At 43.8% G+C, this 9,050-nt stretch overlaps 1 pseudogene; it reads left to right on the top strand.

Annotated features, from left to right (window-relative positions):
* Positions 1-471: 471 nt before the first annotated feature.
* On the top strand, positions 472-580 carry LOC140477526 (5S ribosomal RNA; annotated as a pseudogene).
* Positions 581-9,050: the final 8,470 nt, after the last annotated feature.

The raw sequence follows: 9,050 nt of genomic DNA, 5'->3' as shown, positions 1-9,050 counted from the left end.
ATTGCTCTGTCTCCAAAACGTTAATATTGTTCCTTCTGTGTGCATGTTTATGTTTTAGCTGCAATGAAGTGTGTTACATTTATCAATAAGTCAGATGAAAATCACATACTTAATTTGAATAACCTGGCACTGTAAATGTATAGGAAACTTTGACTTTCAATAACCCAGAAGCAGATAAACCACCTAGACCAGACTGATACATAATCACTAGGTTCACTTCTAACATTGTCCTGACTTCAATGAAGCTATATGTCTGATTTCCTTCAAGGGGTCAGACTTTTGTTGGTGTGATTTATGAACAGTTACTCTTGTTGTAAGGATCAAGATCAGATTCCCATTAGTCATGGACATTGGTGTAGTGATTGTAATGAGGTCAACCAGATGGACCTCATAGAATATGAGTTCTCCAATTGGGAATGTTAATCAGGTCCAATCAGGAAGACCTGGCTGACAGATGTAAGCAGGAGTGTTGCCTATACCCATACTAGGCTGAAAATGCCTGATCTCAGAAGCTAAGCAGACTTAGGCCTGCTTAGTACTTGGATGGGAGACTGCCTAGGAATAGCAGGTGCAGTAGGCTTAAAAAAAAATTAAACAGGAGTGTCAGAGGTTCTGTTTGCTCTGAGAAAGTAGAATTGTTGTCAAGGACCCTCCATGTGTAACTAAAGGGGACTTGGTGATGGGATAGCAGCCTCTGTGCAGTTATTTCATATTGCAGGGGGAGATGAAGGGAAACACAAACAGATAGCCTGTACTGAAAGGTGGACAATGTGTCACTAATGCATGAACAGTGAGGATGATAATGATTAGCTCAAGTAAAGTATCTGTAGGATGATAACTGCAATTGTTTTTATTTCTGTTCTTTGCTCAAAATGGACTACTGTTAGATATAAAATTGATTCAATGAGTGACTGCTCTATTTACTTGGCCACTGAGTTGGTTTATGCAGTTCACCTGTTGGTTATAAGAATGTGTATCCAACTCAAAGCTTCTCTCTGCTGCTCCTCTGCCTTTCATTTTTCACTATTTAGTGTATATTCCTTCTTCTGATTCATACTCCAGAATGCATCTTTTCACATTTAACCACTCTTTCTGTCATATGTCAATGTTGGCATTGTGGCATCTATGTGGCCAACAAGTGCTGGCCTTGTCAATGCCATTTACACTCCATGAGTAAAAATATTAAAAATGTTATATTGGGGGAGGCAATGGCAACAACATCAATGACTGAAATGTAGGCATTTCTCCTCCTCGGGTCTCTTATTCCACCATTTCCCTTGGCACACTAATGTTAGGATGCAGTGCTTTCTGTTCTTATTCCAAATTGAGAAATTCTACCAACTTTTCTCTCAATCATCAACCCTTACCTTCAGCTTCCTGTTTTTATTTCTGGGGATAGAAAATTGACCAGTGTCAACAAGAGGCCAGTGAACACATAAACACCTTAACTATACTTCCTCACAACCCACTTCTTTCAGTAAAATCAAAGAAGTGTGGATACGGGAACTCTGAAACACACACAGAAAGTGTTGGAGAAACTCAATAGGTTGGCAACATCTATAGAAAGAGAAGCAGATGTAATGTTTCGAGTCCAGTGACCCTTCTCCCCCAGGAATATTGAGGAAATTTCTTAGAGGGATGGAGGTGCTGAGGTAAAGAGGTTTAGAGGGAATATCCTAATTCTGAGGGTGGGAATCCAAAAATTGAAAGTTGTACTGCCATTAGGAGGATAATGGCTGGGAAGTGGAGGAGGGAAGGGCAAGCCACATTATGAGAATTGGAGAAGAGAAGGAACATTGGAGAAGAGTTTGAGTTGATGAGTAATATGGAGACAATGATATGAGATCCCTTGCATCTACTTTTCCCATTGCAACCCACCCTACCAAGCTCTCTGGCTGAACACATCTGAGTGTAGCTGGAGAATTTGTCTCCAGCCTGGGGATCAGACTCTGTGCTGGGAATCCTGTACTTAATCGGATTGACAGCTGGTGTCTGTACTCTCAGCAAGGAACAAGTTTATTTCAAACACTAGCATTTACACAAAGAAAATCCTGATGCAACGTGCTCTGTAACATTGGCAATGATTTACCAGGTTGGACTTGCATGTTTTTCAGATCAGCATAAAGCTCACCATTTCCATCAGGTTTCTAACCGGTTACAAATGTACTTAACTGAAGGGAAGCAACATCACATACAGACTTTATAGTGAAATGGAAAGTTTGTTTTTTTAAATAAAACTTTGAGAGATAGGGGTACAAATTGCAGCTTATTAATGTTCATGTACTATAGAGATATGATTTTAAACTAGTAACAGTGAAGGAATGGTAATACTTTTCTAGGGCAGGCTTATATATGGCTCAAAGGGAATCTCACAGATAGAGATGTTGCAACGCAGCTGTTGTTTTTGTCCTTTAACATGATAGAGATTATGTGTTTGGAAGGTATTGTCGAAGGAAGTTTTGAGAGTTTCTGTAGTGCATTTTATAGATGGTACCTATTGCTGCTACTGTACATTAGTGGTAGGGGTGGGGTGAGGGGAGGAGGGAGTGAATATTTAAGTTACTGGATTGTTGTACAGCCACTCCACAATAGTGATAAAAGTTCAGCAATTTGTAACTGCTCTGGTTTGTGAATTAAACCTGTAACTATTTTATAATTTTTCCATGGGCAGTGGAAAAAACTGATAGTTCTGCTTCATATCACTTTTCATTTCAGCCAGGAACAGGAAAGGAAATTTTGCAACCATTGTGTCTTACCCAAGACTTTCTTTGTTTCTTTCTCCATGGTTTTCAATGGCAGTTAGTAGCTTTTTAGCAGCTTCGGACATCCTTGTATTCCTTTTTAGTAGCAGTGCTTCTATACAACTTTTCAACACTCAATCTCAGCTCCATTCTGACACCATGGCTAAATGTTACCAGAAACTGTCTAAGGGTTAATCTTGGCATATTTTGTGAAGGGTTTCTTTCTGTGAACACTATCAGAAATTCTCACTTTGTTATTTCCAAAACCTACCTCACTATCTATGCACCATGGCACTGTGGTGTCCTGGTCATCATATCATGCCTCTTGTCAGAGGCAGAAGTACTTGTCACTGCCTGTACTAGTCCTGGCATTCCCAGCACTGGCACCATATTTAAAATGCAGTTATGAGACAGGTCACATGCTGTCAGTCACGTTTCACCTCAGACGTTGCCCTGGATATGGTGACCAGAGTGAAATTGACACTGTGTTTTTCTCACTGAGTTCTGGATGTCCTGTTGGACATGATGGCCAGAGGAGAGTGATCTTCTTCCCTCAGGAATGGCAGAGCAGACCACACCACCAGACTTTGACTGTCTGGACACAGCCTGCTGCCCAGATGAGTGCTATTTCCACAGACCAGAGGAATATGTAGCAATGCCACAAGAAGGTCAAAAACCTTCTGAGTTTCACTAGGATAAGTACCACTATCTTCTCTCTACTAACCTCACACTCATTCTATCTCTGCTATTGCACCCACCTCTCAACAGGCCTCATGGTCTACCACTCTCAAGATGTCATGTAACATCCTCTCCATCTAATCCTACCCCCACAACACTAACCCTACATGTCCTATTCACACACGTGGGTCAGCTCATCATGTTTCCCCCACCTGCACTAGCTCTAATAGCTGCGCCATCCATGTTCATCTCACTCATTTTGTCCCTTTTCCTTATTCCAGGAGAAAACAACCCACAATAGAGCAGAGAGAGCAATATGCATGGTTCATTGCCCAACACACCACCGTGAGTGAATCTGGCTCTACCTTTCCCTGTGGTGATGCTGAAACCTTCATTTCTTGGCAACCAAGGAAGGATCATTGTCATAGAGTCATAGAGATGTACAGCACAGAAACAGACCCTTCAGTGCAACTCGTCCATGCCGACCAGGTATCCTAACCTAATCAAGTCCAATTTGCCAGCACTTGGCCCATATCCCTCTAAACCCTTCCTATTCATATACCCATCCAGATGCCTTTTAAATGTTGCAATTATAGCAGCCTCCAACACTTCCTCGGGCAGCTCATTCCATATACACAGCATCCTCTGTGTGAATATTCAAGTTGCCGCTTAGGTCCATTTTAAATCTTTCCCCTCTCACCCTCTGGTTCTGGACTCCCCCACCCCAGGGAAAAGACCTTGTCTATTTATCCTATCCATGTTCCTCATGATTTTATAAACCTGTATAAGGTCAGCCCTCAGCCTCCGACACTCCAGGGGTTTTAAAATTCATTGGTCTCCCATTATTGCCACTGGAAATTCACTGTCAAAATGTAACCCCTTTCTCATGACACGTTCTGTCTTTTGCTTCCAGAAGGTACCAGTGAAATCTGCACAGTCTCTGGTTACAATGGCAGGGTTGCCTTCTGTACCCTTTACAAGCTGATATACTGACAACTCAATCGTTATTAACTATAGATTAGAGTTCAGAGAACATGCCTGTGAGCACAACACTGCCGTGTGTCTGCAACCAGCCAAGGAAGAAATCCCTACTGACTGATTCTCGGAGGACTGCCAGCAAACAGGAATCTGTTCATCATTCCAGAGCACCCAGAGGAAACAAGTATTCCAGCAACTGTTTTCACCCAATGAGTTCAGTAAGCTGATAAACTGTAGGGAATATCAGAATATCAGAAAGATATTGCAGTGTTATTGAAGGAACTCCTGAGTCTTCACATCCATAACAGTGAAGCTTTATGTTCTGGCCACATACAGTGTGGCATCAATGCTGCCCAAAGTGGTCATTGTCATATTTCCATAATGACTCTGAGCTATGTGAGACCTTATCTGGTTGCATGATGAGCAACCAATGTTTATTCTACACTGGGAGTAGATTTCTTCACAAAGCTGCCATGAAGCAGTCCTCTACTCCCCCCCAAAAATCCTATCTTCCACATCATAGCCTATGTCATTAAAGACTTACATTTCAGTCTGCGAATATGGCAGCCGTGATGCATTGTCTTTCAGAACTTGTTACGGAATGTGGTTGGCAAATTTCACAGCATGATCAGTGGGAACAATGTAATTAACATAATTTATTGACCAAGCTCCATGACTGATCACGGCCTCTCCACCTCCAGAATGACATGGTAAGATAGTTCTGACTGACTACAGTGCAGACCATGGACTGCTTCCACTAGGCCTGCAGGACTGATTGTGGCCCAATCTCTGGGCTTTAAGGACCCAGAACTTAGATTCTTGGAGCATCAAGTGTTTGTGACCAAAACCCAGCACTTTGGGTGGCACAATGGGTCAGTGGTTAGCACTGCTGCCTTACAGCGCCAGGGACCCAGGTTTGATTCCAGCCTTGGATAACTGTCTGTTTGGAGTATGTACGTCCTCCCCATGTCTGCGTGAGTTTCCTCTGGGTGCTCTGGTTTTCTCTCAGTTGAAAGGTGTGCAGGTTAGGTGGATTGGCTATGTTAAATTGCCCCGTAGTGTTCAGGGATACTCAGGTTAGGTGGGTTGGCCATGAGAAATGCAGAGTAAAGGGATTAGTTGGGTCTGAGTGAGATGCTCTTCAGCCAAATGGCCTGCTTTCAAACTGTAGGGATTTTATGATTCACTGTAATCAGACAAGCCCCTTGACTGACTGAAATCCCCTTCACCCCACTAAACACCATTGTCCTTTAACATTTACACATAGACTACTTGGAGTCTAGTTCAAGCAGATGGAGTGTATATGACACATAGGTCACTCGCCACAGTGACACAGCACTGTGCTGCATAAAGACTTGTTTACCCTCCACACTTCCCCGCCCCAATCAGACTGATACATTGACTCTTCAAAGCTTTCCACCACCACAAGGTGCTTGCTTCTTTGTCATAAAAGCAAGGTCAAACTGCAGAGGTTGGCAGCCTCCATCTCAGTCCACACTGAGCAAGCAATGTTACCCAAAGAAGCTGATACCTCCGAGTAAGCACTACAGACAGGGTGCATGCACTCAGAAGCAATGTCACAAATAAATGCTGAATGTCTCTAAGCACAAATGTCACTGAATAATCAAAAGGAAGCTAAGACCCATAAATAGCCTGTCTCCATTTCATTGCAAAACAACACAGTGCTTGGTTGTCCTTAAATTCAATGCAACCTGACAGAACCATGCAAGTTGTAGGTGTCCCCAACTGTAAAGTTGAGGTGCTGAAATGGTGATTGAGTCGCCTCGCGATCAGGTATGAGATATGGTGATACTGTTGGTTTTCCAATGCCATTCTGTGGAGACAAGTCACCAAGTACTTGCTCCAATTTCTTTTATCAAGTTTTTGTGCATTGAGTTTCTCAGTTGGAAGAAAATTGGAAGTGTGCTGTCAATAGGGTGAGTTGCGGTATTCATGAAATGCAAATGCCTGGAAAAAGCTAGTCGCCCCTTGAGTGAGAGATTCCAAAGTCATCATTTAACTGTTCAGGGGAAACTCCGGTGAGCTTTTTTTGATATTGAGAATTCTCACACTATTTAGTCATCTCATCTGCTATCATTCTTGGCAAACTAGGAATGGGGAAATTCTACCCAATGCTACAAGCTCACAGGAAAATAATCCTGCTTCCAATGGGTCTTTATTGGATTGTTTGTAAGATGGCTGCCTGCAGTGGATGCCTCATTGCAGAGATCGCATGACTATGGCATGTCCAGAAGCACTTTAGGACAATTTCCATCAAATCAGTTGGAGTGCCAACAAAGTGGGCTGCTTTGTGCTGGATGATGTCAAGCTTCCTGAGTATCGTTGGAGCTGCACCTATTCAGGCAAGTGGGTTACATTACATCACAGTCTTGACTTGTGCCTTGGAGATGGTGAACAGGCTTTGGGGAGTCTGGGGGTGAGTTCGAAGCCACAGAAATCCCAGCACTAAACTGCTCTTACAGTCACTGTATTTGTGTGGCTGCCCCAGTTGATTTCCCAGGGTTTTGACAAATTAATCAAAAGACACAAGCTTCAGGCCATACGGCTATAAGAATGGCCAACTTTTTTTTCGAGTACTTAATTATTGTATTTCAGACACTTGTCTTCAGGTTTTGCAAGGCCAGTGGGAAGTTTTGGTTGACCACTAGAGGGTGCCATTAAACACTGGTAAGAATGTACTGCTGGAAACAGGAAATTTCACGGAGATAGTATTTGTAAATAATCAGACATACTGATATTACAATATTTACGATTAATAACCCAAAGCACTCTTTATGGTCCCTAAACTGATTACGGCTGTCCTAAGATCAGTAACAACTCTCAGGCAGTCAGGAAATTAGATTATTTGAAATTCCTTAAGATATGTCTAAAAAGCTTTTTGATGCAAATTTATAAATGAATAACATTAAAAGCATTGTCTAGCATGCGTAGAATTTGTATAGAACAGAACAGATCCTGAGAGAATAACATTTGTAGACACGAGGAACTCAGTGGACTCAGGTTAGCAAGGGTAAGGGTGTGTGCAGTGAGTGAGGGTGGGTGAAGCAGAGCAAAGGTGAGGGAGGATGAGGGAGGTTGAGGGCGGAGAGGTTTAGTGAAGGGAGATCAGGTTCGGTGAGAGAGAGAGTGAGGGGCTGCGAAAGTGAGGATGGATGAGAGAGAGTGAGGGGACGAGAGAGAGAGTTATAGTGGGTCAGAGGGAGAGCGAGGGTGGGTCAGAGTGAGAGTGAGGGTTGGTGAGACAGAGCAAGGGTGGGTAAGGGGAAAGGGCAGGTGATGGGAGAAGATGGGTGAGGGGCAGGGCAAGGCTGAGTGAGGGGGAGATGTTGGATAAGGGAGTGCAGGGCAGTAAGGGGTATAGAGGGTGGGTGAGAGGAGAGAGAGCAAGGGTGGATAAGGGGGAGAGGTTGGTGAAGGGGTGAAGGTAGCAATGGGTGAGGGGGTGAAAGTGCGATCTCTGGTGAGCTGTAGGTATAGACAGCTACAGCTGCTCCTTCCTTCTCTGTAACATGTGAGCTCACCCATGATCAGATCTCAGCTGTTCAACTTCACAATTCCATGTGGGGCGATGAAAGAGATGGCTACATTTGTATAGCATCCTTCACATCCTTGGGACATCCCATTGTGCATTCTAAACAATGAAACATGAGTTATCACTTGCAATATAGGAAACAAGGTATCCGATATGTATAGAGCCTACAGGTACAATGTGACAAAAAGCAGTTCACTTCTTCTGATGGATGTTAGCTGAGGGATAAATATTGGCCAGTGCACCAGGAAGCACTCTCTTCCTCTTCTCCAAAACAGTTCAACGTCTTTACCATCTACTTGTGAAGGTTGACAGGACTTAATGGTAGCATTTCTGATGGCACTTCTGATCACATGCTGCAGCATCTCATTAACTGTTTGGAGGCAGGAGGTGGCTGGGGTTTAGTTTTTGAAACTGATGTTGGATTGGCTGCTTGGTGTGTTCCCACTTCCATGTGATTTGATGGGGGAGTTGATACCTGTCCGGCAGCCATGAAGAGCCAGTTAGGATGTATTCATGGGGGAGAATCACTCGGGGGCAAATCTGTGATACCGCTGCTATCTTTCTGACATCAGACAAATATGCCATGTCCACAGTCAACTGATGACAGTCTCCCTGAAGGCAGTAAATCTGGGATGGCTGGTTAGGTTTGCGTGAATTCCCCAGCTCTCCTCCACTGAGCTGCAAACATCATAGCTACAGCCACAGGCTACCTTGTGGAGGGCTTCTCCGAAGAGTCACAAACAGCCAACTCTAATCAGACTCACTGCAGAAACACTCAGAGGGAGCCTCCATCCTGCGGAGCCCATAGTCTCCCACCTACTGTGGCAGTGCCCCCCTCACTGTTTAAGTTTGCCGACTGCCCACAACCTTGGGTTGACTTTACAGCCTGCAGTGCCTGACTGCCATTTCTAATAGGCCAGAACTCCCAGAAGCTCCCTGTCTGTTGGCTGCCTCCAGGAGGATTGTGTAGGTGAGTGGTCCTGGATGACCTGCAAATGGTCCCAAAGGCCAACAATCTTCAACATTTGGAAGACCGGCAGCTGAGACATTGTGCTCAAGTCTTGCAAATGGGGTCCAGTGACGTGGAGGCAAATGTTACT

This window comes from Chiloscyllium punctatum, chromosome 5 (assembly GCF_047496795.1).
Source record: "Chiloscyllium punctatum isolate Juve2018m chromosome 5, sChiPun1.3, whole genome shotgun sequence".
Taxonomy (NCBI): Eukaryota; Metazoa; Chordata; class Chondrichthyes; order Orectolobiformes; family Hemiscylliidae; genus Chiloscyllium; species Chiloscyllium punctatum.
The sequence above is the reverse complement of the archived record's forward strand: the minus strand, read 5'-3'. Positions and strand labels throughout refer to the sequence as shown.